Source organism: Phaenicophaeus curvirostris, chromosome 1 (genome assembly GCF_032191515.1).
Source record: "Phaenicophaeus curvirostris isolate KB17595 chromosome 1, BPBGC_Pcur_1.0, whole genome shotgun sequence".
Classification (NCBI taxonomy): Eukaryota; Metazoa; Chordata; class Aves; order Cuculiformes; family Cuculidae; genus Phaenicophaeus; species Phaenicophaeus curvirostris.
Window position 1 is genome coordinate 56,551,430 of NC_091392.1, and position 12,443 is coordinate 56,563,872.

The window sequence follows — 12,443 nt, forward strand, 5'->3', positions numbered from 1 at the left end:
ATTTACAAGCTATTAGCTTTGACTGTTCACCCTGCTCTATCAAATATTTACTTTGGTTAGTTCTATTGAATCTGATTAATCAGTATCAGTTCCAATATGTGCTGTGCCTAACAGTGCAAAGGAGAGGAAACTTTTTTTTTCTCTGACTGTGCCAGGAGGTGCTTTGGCAAATCATACTGCACTAACATGCTTCAGCATCTTTATTGAAATACAAATGAGGAAAAAAGTTAAATCTAACACAAGCAGACTTTTTTGTGATGTTAGCAGCAGACCCAGAAAGCTACTGTTAAAATGGGAAACTTTCTGAGCTATGTTAAACGATTGAAGACTACAGAATGAAAGTAACTGTAAACAGAAAACTTGCTGACTGGTGTCATTTTCTTGTCAATCTCAGCAAATATCTGCTCACAGACAAGCATCATAAGTAGCGACCCACTTCCTAGAACTGATTTTCCCTTCTTTTTCATAAATCTTTTGAAAAATTAGTTCAAAAGGAATACAAAGGGTGACATTATGGTTGAACTTTCTGTAATCTAACTTGACTGAGGAAATCGGGCTATTAGGACTGAATTCTCTCCCCAGTCAAAGTGGGAAAATGAGCACTGTCAGAAATCAGTTCAGCCGGTGCAATAATAGGTCTGTATGATGGGTCCTTTGAGGCTATATATTTCTCTCTGCAAACTGGACACATAAGAACTTCCTTACATGTACATCTTCAAGTTATATGAGGTGAAGCCATTGCGAAAAGAGGTTGGGAAACTGGCAAGAGTTCAACAAAGAGCTGCCGATACAGGTGGAGCATGTGCCCTGTGAGGAGAGGCTGAGGAACTGGAGATGGCTCAACCAGGAGCAAGGGTGGTTTTGAGGGGGTTTATGAGGTAGCCATGAAGAAGATGGAGCCAAGTCCTTCACAGCTAGGCAACCTATGTAGGTTGAAATAAAAGCAACTGAGAGAGAATGTTAGGAAAATCTTTTCACTATGAGAAGAGTCAAGCAGTCCCTTCCATCCTGAATTGTGATCCTATTTTACTGGAATGTCTGGCTATCACATTACAATATTCCATTATTTCCTCTATTTTTGGTGTGTTTAAGATAACATTTGAACTATTTCCACCAGAATTCACAGTGAGTTTTATGAGCTTTTATATACAAATGCTGAGCTTTTACCTCTGTCTTTTTTTCGTCTATGTACTTGTAGTACCATTGTTCTCTCAAGGGACAACGACAGAGTTCTTTGAACACAGATATCTTGACATGTCTTGTTCTTCTCTGCTTTTCTGTCTCTCAGAATTCCTCTGTTAGTCTCTTGCCAGTATTGCTAAGGTACAGAGTTTACTACCAGCTCCGAAGTAGATCACAAATATAGCAAAGCTTTTGCGGCCTCTGTGAATCTTATCTCCCTTAAAAAATTCCGTATTCTACATGCAAAAGTCTTTGTTCCTTACAGTACAGAACTCACCCCATCACCACTAAAATAATAGGTTAAAAATGTATCCAGACACTCCAACATACCCACTAATGCTATTGCTTTTCTGGACTTTTTTGATTTTGTCCAGTTGGTTAAGTATGTTAATTTTATGGTTTCCCTTCAATTTCCAAGTGAGAAACCTTGTTTGTGCAGCTCAGCATTCAAAGATGCAAGCAACACAAACAAGCTGCAAGTGTTAGATTTCAAAAGAACAAACTCAAAATGTACTGTGAAGGTCAAAATCAAAGTGACAGCTCAAAGATAAGTAGTCCATTCCCAGTTTTGGAGATGAGGCTTTTCTGAAAAGAAATACAGTGCATTCTAACAGGATCAGCTTCACAGACAGCAGAGGTATGGCAGATACTGTGCAAAAAAAAAAAACCTAATGGTTTCATTCCACCTTTCTTTTAAATACAATGCAGCACATTTCTTGTTTCATCAATAATGGGGTGTCAGGGGACAGAGGAGAAAGACCTTCCCTTTGCATTGTTTTTTCAAAGAGATGTGATGCCTGGGTTTCAGTACAAGGTAGTAGATGGTGGATCGCCAGCTTGTGAACCTGCAGAGGTGAAACTGAGTTCTGGGTCTGTGAATAATGCTGTGTATTATGCAGGGCAATTACATATTTTACTTTGCTGATCTTTTGCCATTACACTTTGCTATTCTACTTTCACAGGCACACATTCAGGAAAGAGGTGGAGTCTGGCTGTGTGTTTGTTGATACACTCTAAGGCTCTCTAAAATGTCTGAAAATCATAATCTGTCTAACAATAATCTTAAAGACAACCTATTTTCTTCACAGCTTGATGGATTTTACCAATGCTAGTTCTTGTTTTGATTGGCTTAGTTTCTAATCAATGCAATTGTGTTCCTACCATACGCAACCTGTGCTAATCTAACACTAAACAGAAATTAAGCATTTAGGAAGAAAGACTCCAGAGTAGTTAAAGTGTTTGCATAAGGGCTCAAAAGCTGAGTTTTGCACAGTTAGTTTTCCTTTTAGTCCCTTCCTGGGAACTGTTTGTGTTCACATGCCATCAGCATGCTTTGTGTGGAGCAAGGCTCTTCTGGAAGTTGCTTGTTTTAAATCTACAGGGATTTGCTTCACTTTGTGGAGAATGCACAGAAAGAAACATTTGGAATTGAAGGTGAAATGATCCATATCTGATACTGAAAACGTATAATAATATAAACTCAAACCATGCTTTCCCTTACCTCATATATCCTCTGTGTGTATCTTAGTATCAGCTGCTACAACAGTTTTTTTGACCAAATTTGTTTTCTTATTTCTCATTACTGCTATTACTGGGGCTTGTAGCAGCACCAGGGTGCAACTGCTGTGTCAGGAAAAACTCCTTCAATAAAGCAACCACTGAAAGGTGACTTTAAGCCTAAAGAAATACATCTGGTAGAGTGCTTGCTGCTGAATTAGGATTTTAGAGGGCGTACTATTGATGCTATCGATGCCTTCAGGCTCAGCGCCTGCTGCTTTCTTACTCATTTGTTGGATTAGTATCTGAAGAGATTCTTTGGGACACATGCTCCTTAACTTATGCACTGAAGGTCAAAAATCTACCTATGCTATAACTACTCTTTCCATAGGACCAGCTGTGCCAAGTTATCTGGGAGAGGGGAGAATTTACAGTGTCTGCTGGTCTCTGCCATACTCCAAAGGTATGTCTGAAGGCAGCATAGCTGAATGTGTCCTATCACACAGTCTGGTTCTAGTCCCAGAGCTCTCCTTTGAGATGATGTCGAAGGCAGCTGGAGACTGTGAAGATCTGGGAGCTCTGAGTAGGCAGAGTGTTGGTTGTTGGATATCAGAAGTAATCATTGCTGGAGCTTTTCATGAATCTGGAACCATAGTTGAGAGGGTGTAAGGCTTCATTTCTGGCAAAGAGAACATTCCTCCATATCACAAAAAAAAGGGAAAAAATAGTACTTTGATCTAAGGTATAGATCACATTTCTGTCACATTTAGGTTACTCATTTGTAGGGGAGGACAGAGTCCATGATTATGGATCTTGATTTTGAGAGGAATGAGGAATGCCTCTTCAATAAACCGATGTTCAGGGTAAGGAAAAGTGATACAGAAATCTGAGAGATAGGCTTAAAATGAAAAAATATAGCTCTAAGATAAGAGTGGAACTCAGATTTTAATTTAAGGCTTAAAGCAACATTTTTTTTTCCTATATTTTCTTTTTTCTTTTTTTTATTCCGAAAAGGAGTATTGGATTTGGTACTACTTGGCCCCGTAAGTTAGAAGAACCTTAAGAGAACATAGAAGTTTGAAAAATCAAATTGACAAAAATACTTGCCATTTCCAATACACATTTCTAAAGATCACCTGTAGCCAAGAAATGAAAAGACATTTGAGTCATATGACAAAAATCCTTGTTGATAAGACTCTTTTATGGTTTCCTTGTGCCATATCAGAGTTTTTATTGTTTTCCTGAAACCTCTTCAGTTACTTTCTGTAATGAAGGATTTGAGGGCATAGTATTGCCTTTATGTCTGTCTTGTCCTTCAATTCTGTTTTAATAACATAGGTTCCAAAGTTCAATTTAATGTCTATAGGGGTTTTGAGAAAAGAGAAACAAATAAGGATACAAGAAAAAACCACCAACCTTTAACTGAAATAAGCTGCAAAATTACTACATGGGGCAGTATGAGAGCAGAATGAAATCAGGAAACCTAAGGGAATCGAAAGGATCACAGAGAAAGAAAATGGAATGTGTTAGTGCGTGATGTCTCTTTGTATTACATATCAGAGTTATCCTAGTGTAACCAGCACTTGATTTCCAGACACCCAAGTGCTTTTTGTTACAAAGTTCATTATTCAGCACTTGGAGTTAGCCAGGCAAACTGAGTTTTCTTGTGATGGGTGCCTGCCACAAACTGAGGGTTCTCTTCTTTTCTTCAAATGGTTTATCTGGTTTTGTTAGAGTTGTTCATTTTGCCTTCTATTTAAAAATCCATCTGTACTTGACCTTGCTTTAAACCAGGTAAAGTCATTTACTTTCTCTGCTAGGCCCTGGCAGATACTAAAACTAAGGTAAATATGTGGGGGAGTTAAACATATTTCTTGTCCTTTCTCTTCTTTGTCCTGTAATTCATGCACATGGAAAGAAAGCCATTCAAGTTGGGTGTTGATGGTGCATAGATCTGATCTAAATTATTTGGACCTAAGAGCATGAAGTGAAGAAATTTAGACTAGACATTGTTGGTGCCACAAAGAAAGGCTGGTCTTGAAGGCTGGCACTTGATGAGGAGGAAAAGGCAGACTGGTAATTCGGGAGGAAAGTGAGTAATACTAGGAGGCAGTGATAGGGAGAAATGGATATCACACAGATCAGCAGCTGGTGGAAATTAGAGGTGAACATATGCTTAAAATTGATAAAGTAATGACTGATCACGCTGAATGAAGGTGTTTCATTATATTTGCTTAATTCTTTTGAGCTTGAAATTGTATTGTCACTGTGCTTTTAAGCAATTAAGTGAACGTCCACACATTTGCTCTTTAAAAGAGCCATGTTTTGTATTTTTCTCGCATATATACTTGCATTGAATCTTAACAGTTCACTTCCATCAGTCAAGCTGTAAAACATGGAGTGGCCTTCCCTGACTATGTCACACAGCTGAGAGTAAATACTCTTAAATGTTGCCAATGGTAAGAGCACTACAGAATAGTATTTTGACAGAATCATCCTTTATTTTTCCACTTTGCTGCCCTTTAGAAAGATGGTAATACCTCCATAAGTTTAATATAATTAAAAATAATATAAAAAATGAAATTATTAGTAGCACAATTTAATAAGAAACCTAAATTATTTTAAAATGAGGGGGAAGAAATATAATAACAGTCTATTAATAAGCTCAAATAAAATACAATGGCTAATAGAGATACAAATGTCATGAACTTTTCTGGGTACAGAAATCCATATGCAACTCAGAAGATGTTGATGTAATGTCTTTGGTTCATTCATGTTAATAAAGATGTCGTTTGTTTTACTACCAGGATTTTTTTTCATGTACTCAAATAAGCCATTTGTTTTGACTTTTTTTTTTTACATACTTTAATTGTCAAAGGATATTTCAAATGTTTCATTCTTACAGAGGGAGAAAAAGTCTTTAGAAATAAATTCTCAATTCTTTCAATGACTGTATTTGAAAAATCTTGCTACATTAGGACAGGAAAATTAAAAACCCAAGGTCTCACTAGGCTTCTTTTTCCAGAATTCCATCATATATTAGGAAGGAGTCTTGAATTTACAGAGTTGAAAAAAGGCCAATCTCAGAAGCTCTGGCTTACTGACACACTTTCTGATATACTTCTCTGAAACAGATTTAATCCATTTGTTTAGTGTATTATCCTAGAAATAAGGAGCCAAAGAATAAGTAATTCACTTCTACAGAAAAAATACTTTATGTTTACTCTGTAGCTTTGCTTACAGTACTCAATAATTTTAAACTTTTGCTACTGTTCATGGTTTAATTCAGGTATTGGTGCAGTCATCAGAATTCAACAATAAACTTCTTTAAAGAAGCGCATTTTCCTGTGCTGGCTACTCACCCCACTGAATTTCCCCTTTGATCTCCAGGTGAACATTTTACTGGACTTCTTGCACAGGTTTCCCTAGCCCAGACCTCAAATGATTTCTCATTAAACCACTGGTGACCTGGTGGTTCAAACACAGGGCCCAGTTTACCATAGCTGCCTCTCTAGTGTCTGCTTTTCCTGATGACATCACTGATAAGAGAATTTCCACTTGTTTTATAACACATGTAAGATCTTTTTTGTAAAAGCAAATTGTGTTCTCCACCTAGCTCTCCTGAAGTGTTAGGCAGAAGTCATCTGCAGGTCCCCATATAATGGTTCCAGCTCTGCCTTAGGCTTCTTGATTCCTCTCAGCTAAGCCCAGTTTAATAAAGTTATTTAATACCACTGTTTTATGTAGAAGAGTAACTTAATTCTCCCCTTGCCTCTTGACTCTTTTGTCTTCTCTACTTACACCGAAGATGCTTTGCAGCAGGCATCACTTGTAAACATCTCTGATTTTAGCTCTGGTCTCTGTTATGTTTTTTTAGCAATTTAGGGCTAGAAATTTCATCTTTAGCTGCTTTGAATCAAAACATAATGTGGTGAACTCAGAGATGCTAGACATCATCAGTACCAAGAAAATATTTCCAGATAGCAAGCTGTTCAGTCACTGTGAGTTAAAAATGTATTGTACAGCAATCTTATCCTTCTTTTTGAAGAAATCAATATGTCTGTGCTGCCTGACCTAGTGACATTTTTTGGTCTGCTTATATTGAGCCTGGAGTATACAAAATATGAACAAATATCTTTCTCAGTCTTGAAAGGTCTTTTAATACACCCAGAGACAAAAAACATTATTCACAGTGGCCTTGGTGCTTGTTAGTGTGAGGAAAAAATCTGTATAATTCCAGCTACCGACATTACTGCAAGAAAACAAGAGAAAGGCAACATTGTGTATGAATCTTATTGAATTGCAAACTGCTTTCTCAGCAATCAGAGCTGTACGCTGCTGCAAATCAGATGCTTACATAAAGCTATTATGCAAGGAGAGCGACGAGCTGCAGTGATTAAGATACTCTTTGTGTCTTCATACTGTGTTGTCCTTTCACTTCGAAAACAGCACTGATAAATTAACTACTTGAAATGGACCATTCTAAAGCAACTTGGAGTCAAACACTTCTCTGTACAGTGCTGACTTTTCACCTAATTCTTTTCTAATTCTTTTTTTTTTTTTTTTTTTTCCCTGAGGTGCTTCATAGAGTACAGTAAGATTAACAGCTCCTTTTTAATGCTGCATCCTGGGACAGCGCTTTCATCTCAGATGCACATGCATGTGCCGTGCAGAGTGGCACATGGCTGAGAGTAGGATGTGGTCTTTATCCGACATACTGATAAAAAGGCAGCGTCTAATTTAAGACACGTGCTCTGCATCAAAACACATCCTGACTAAGACGAATTATGGCATTTCTGTATGGTGTTGCAGTAGCTCCTCTTCAAGAAAGCCATGTTGGGAATCGAATTAGAATCTAACATTTTTTCCTTCAATTAGTTAGTATCAAAATAAGCATATATACACTAAACACACCTAATACTGGTTTAAATGACTAAAGATATATTTACCCTCTAATTTGTCTTCTTCTACCATTATCCCTTTTCACATCTCTCTGAGAGATGAGTTGAAAAGTACATAAAATAGTAAAGACTTTGTTGAAAATCTATTTATTTAGAACTGATAAATGAATTATTCTAATGGAAACTGTATTTGCAGAGTTTTACGTGTCTCTATCCATCTACAGTGTAAAAATATGACTTGTATTTTTACATTTTGGATACTTGGTGGTATCAATGATCTGCTCGTACAGAGTCAAAAGAGCAAGAAATGATGACAGAGATGGTAGAACTGCTGTAACAAACTAATTAGAGATATAAAGATCTCTCCTAATAACTATTTTTTATTTCTAGATGACATGCGTAAGCATCAAAGCTAGCTCAAACAGCCTTAATCATTTTGAACTGATAATTTTCTCCATGTTTCTTGGATTAATTTTACCATAGTATAAGATAAAGCAAGTAACATTTCATGAGGAATGAATTCAGATAAAATCAGTAGGGAATTGAAATAAAAGCTTATTTGCAGCTTTGTGATAGCAGCAGAAACATAAAATGGAACACATGCAGTTTGGAGAAAAAGCTTTGAGACCATTTTTATGCTAAAAAGAATATTTGTAAGGATATTAATCTGTAGGTATTCTTTTTTAAATTCATTTAGCATATGCCTTTCCAATAAAATATTTTTGAAACAATGTGAAATTATTTCAAAATAATATAGCTAAGGCCAAGTCACAAGAAAGGCAAAATGTGAGATGATACAAAAAGAAAACTTATCAGTAATTTGGATGATCTCCTTTTCCTTCTCCCATGTTTCTGCTGGGGTCGCCAAAACCAAAGTCCTTTTGCTGCATGGAGTGATGAATGAACCACCATTAGCTGCACAAAGGTAGGAAGGGAAACAGGAGAAGACAACAAAAAAAGAAAATAATGATTGAAGGAGTATCAGTTATATTTGCCAAAAAGTTTATACTATCCATATGGCGATGGTACAATATTGCTATTATTTGCATCATACCTGTAGGTTTCAGCTGAAATACTGCTGCATTGTCTATTGTAAATAAATATAGAAACGAGAATATGTATCTGAAGTATTCTCAACATTCGAGACAAAGAGGATTTGGAAGAAAAACAGGTGCTTGATACACCTTAGGTTCAGGTTTTGATTATGGTACTGATCTGGTTTTGATTTTGGTCTGACTGCTGTCCAGAAACAATATATATTAAATGCCTATTTATATATAAAATCGTTCACCCAGCAATAGATACAGGTCACCTGGTAAGCTAGTTTATTTCCTTATCCCAAGGTTAGCTTATTATTATATATAATGTAGTGATAAATTAACTGAATGAAATCCTCTCCCACCTCCCTTCCTTGTAACTATTTGGTGACATTATCTGACCTTCCATATTTATTCCAGTATATTAACGCTCTTCCCAGGGGATTTAATCTCCGCCCTACAGGACAGCTCTGTGTAAAATATTAAAAAAACAGTATTACAAAATGGCAAATAAAAAGAATTTGGTATCAGCTGTCTGATCTTATGTCAAGTGCATCCTTTAACTCATAATACCATAAATTATAATAATCAGTGATGTGATTAATTTTAAGTCTTTCAAGCCTGCTCCTATTAGAAGTGAAACTTGATGGAAGACAAGCAATATCAAAAGAGATAAAGATATTCTGCCCTTCTCTGAGCTACTTCTGAAATCACAGATCAAAGTGAACTGGGGCATTTGAATGTAGCATTTTGTATTTAATGAAAGATGAAAAATTTGTTACCTTAAAAAAGGTAACATGTTTAATAGTGGGGTGCATCCTAACCTGACATACGATTTTGTCTAGCTTTACTTCTGGTATGCTGCTGTCAAATATAAATATTTTCATGTCAAGTGTGTGGGTGAAAACTCAGTCCCTGACTACCTGGAATATATTGGAAAACGACTAAACACAAGGAGATTCTGTATACATTGTCTGGAAATGGAAGGTAATAAAGTATCAAGTGTGTAACAACTCCTGCTTCTGCATTCCCTTTGCAAGGCTGCTTTCCCCCTGAATACGGGGAAAAGAGAAGCTGCCCTGAGAGGACCCCTCAAAGGCCAAAGTGGAGCTCTGCGGTCTTACAGAACTAGTTGAGCCAAATATGCAGTGTGAGCTCCTGTTTCAGAAACAAGAAATGGTACGTGGATCACAGATAGGCATCAAACTTAAATCCGTTTGTAGTCACTTATTCAAGTTGGATATCTCAGATGGAGCTGAGCTTTGGGAAGGAAAGGAAATGCAGTGACTAAAGCCTTTGACTTTTGGTTCTTAAGGAAATTCCTGATATTTCCAGTCCTCTTTTTGCTTTCCACTTGGAAAATCAAGACACAATACTTTGCTTGAGATTTCACATTGCCTAGTCAAATCAAATACATAAAACAAGCTCTGATTTAAATTCTGGCTGCTTCACTACCAGAGGGTTACCACACAATTTAAGATTAAAGATGATGTTTTGCAGTGGTCTCCGGGAATGATAGTTCTAAATTTATTTGTTTGCAAACAAAATCCTATTGTGTATGAATTTTGTCATGACACTGACATCAGTGATCTAGCAATGATTGACAAGTGGTTTTTCAGGATAATTTTCAGCCTAAAAATACATTAATTTTTCTCTGCTTTCCTCACAGCTTTAAGAATGTCATAAAATGGGTTCTACTTTTTAATGTGCTTTTCTGTTCTTGTTACCCTCTCTATCCCCAAAATGAGTCTCTAACAGGAGCTGCTGCCATTGCAGTGCTGCTACAACTCATTATCTAAAGACAGAAATGAGAATTGACCATGGCACAAGATCAATCCACTCCCATCCCAGCACCTCCAGCTGTAACAGGAATGGAAGATGGCAGCATGTTTGCTCACTCAGGCTGTGATAGGAATGAGAAATGGTACAATGGCAGCTCTGTTTCCTTCCTGGGGTATGCTTTTAAATGGTTTTAGTCCTAAAAATCTCAAACAACAGCTCGTTTATAAAGCTTTTTCTACTTGCTCATCTTTTTCACCAAAAAAATTATCCAGAGGAAAAACTAAATAAATTTCTTTTTACTAGGGGTTGATCCTACAAGAAGCTGGAAAATTGCTTGTAAAAATAATGAAGGTGATAGAGACTCTGCAGAAAAGACCTTGAGAACATGGGAGTCATTCAGAAAAAACATCTGTAAATGTTCCCCATCTTCTCACCAATGTAAAGTTGGCAAAGAAGCAGATTAGTTGTGTTCACAGTAGGAATAGTCAGAGCTGGACTGAAAAAGAGCCCATTTTTCATCTATTGTGTGAACACTATTATGAGGATTTTGTATGTCTGCACCATTCCCTAGATCATTGAGTTACAGTTGAAAAATTTCACGGAGAGATCACACCTTTGGAAGAAATTTATGTTGCTAATTTATAGTTGCCGCTACTTCTAAAGTGTTGACCTCGATTTTTTGTTCCTTGGGCATCATCATGGTATATGCCAATTCTTGTTGACAGTCCTATCCACCTACTTCAGCTCTGTTCCCTTCATACACTGTGTGTTTCTGTGTTGTTCTTTCAAAAGCATTACATAAAACAGTCGATGAAAAGACAGATGATAATAAGCATACATGCCTCTGGCATCATGGTTTTAAAATGTCATGCTTGCACAGAGAGCATTGTTTGTTAGAAGTCAGCAGTCTCAATAACCCATTATAGCTTTGTTTACTCAAGGGCACACAATAAGGTTTAATTTCAACTCCCAGTCAAACACTCCCTTGCTTAAACCCACATTACCCCATCACAAACTGAGGCTGCCATTCACCTCATGGGCATTGTTTTGGCACATATTTTCCATAATGTAAAATTGCATCTCATGCCAGCCCAAAACCAAAACCATTCTGTGAATCAAGGGTACAATTATGTTATGACTCTGTCCTTCAGATGGTTAGCCTTGAAGTAACTTGAAGTGTTTCTGTTGCTCTGGATCGAGAGACCAGAATAAGTGCCGTGCTCTGAGGGGCTGGGAGTTACAGCGAGACATTGGAGTAGCCGCATTTTCAGAACTGCAGAGATCATCTGTGCAACAACGCTCACTAAAGGACATGAGAATCTCAGAATTTGTTGTGGATTAAATGAATTGTGTAGAATAATTTTGGTAAAGGGGACATAGATAACAGAAATCAAGAATGTAAGTTCCTTTTTTTCCACTACTTTCTTATTTTCAGCACCAAACACTGCAGACAGAAGTAAAAAAACCAACCAACCAAACAAAACCAAGTGAAGCAAAGAGCACTTTTGTGTCTTTTTGTACTCTGTCAATTCCATTCCATACATGGGCTGTCTCTCCCCTGCCTTTTCTGATAATTCCTTCAGTCAAGTTAGAAGTCAGCTGAAAGTTCAAAGTTTTGGTGGGCAACACACTGTGTCATTCACATCACTGTGCCAGAACATGTTCCAGGACAGCTTTGGCACTCCAGCCTCTAATTCTGGGAACCATGGAGTGGCATGTAGCAATTAAAAAATTAGCAGAGTTATGTGAACTTGGTGAAGCTCATATGATATTTAGTTTAGGTTCAGACAGAGTTTGAGGCAGAGCTATCAAGGATTCTTATTTAGTAAGAGCTGGCTTTATGCTTCCTGTAATTTAGACTTCAACAGGAGGTGGTTTTCATTTGCATTATACTAGGTGTTTGTGTATATTAAATAAATATCACTGAGATTATGAATATTGGCAACTTTGAGGCTTACATTTGGAAACAATTTTTAGTTTCACCATTTTCCTAACTACATTTTAATGTTGCTAGCTGCTAGAGGAATTATTTAGGGATTTTTTT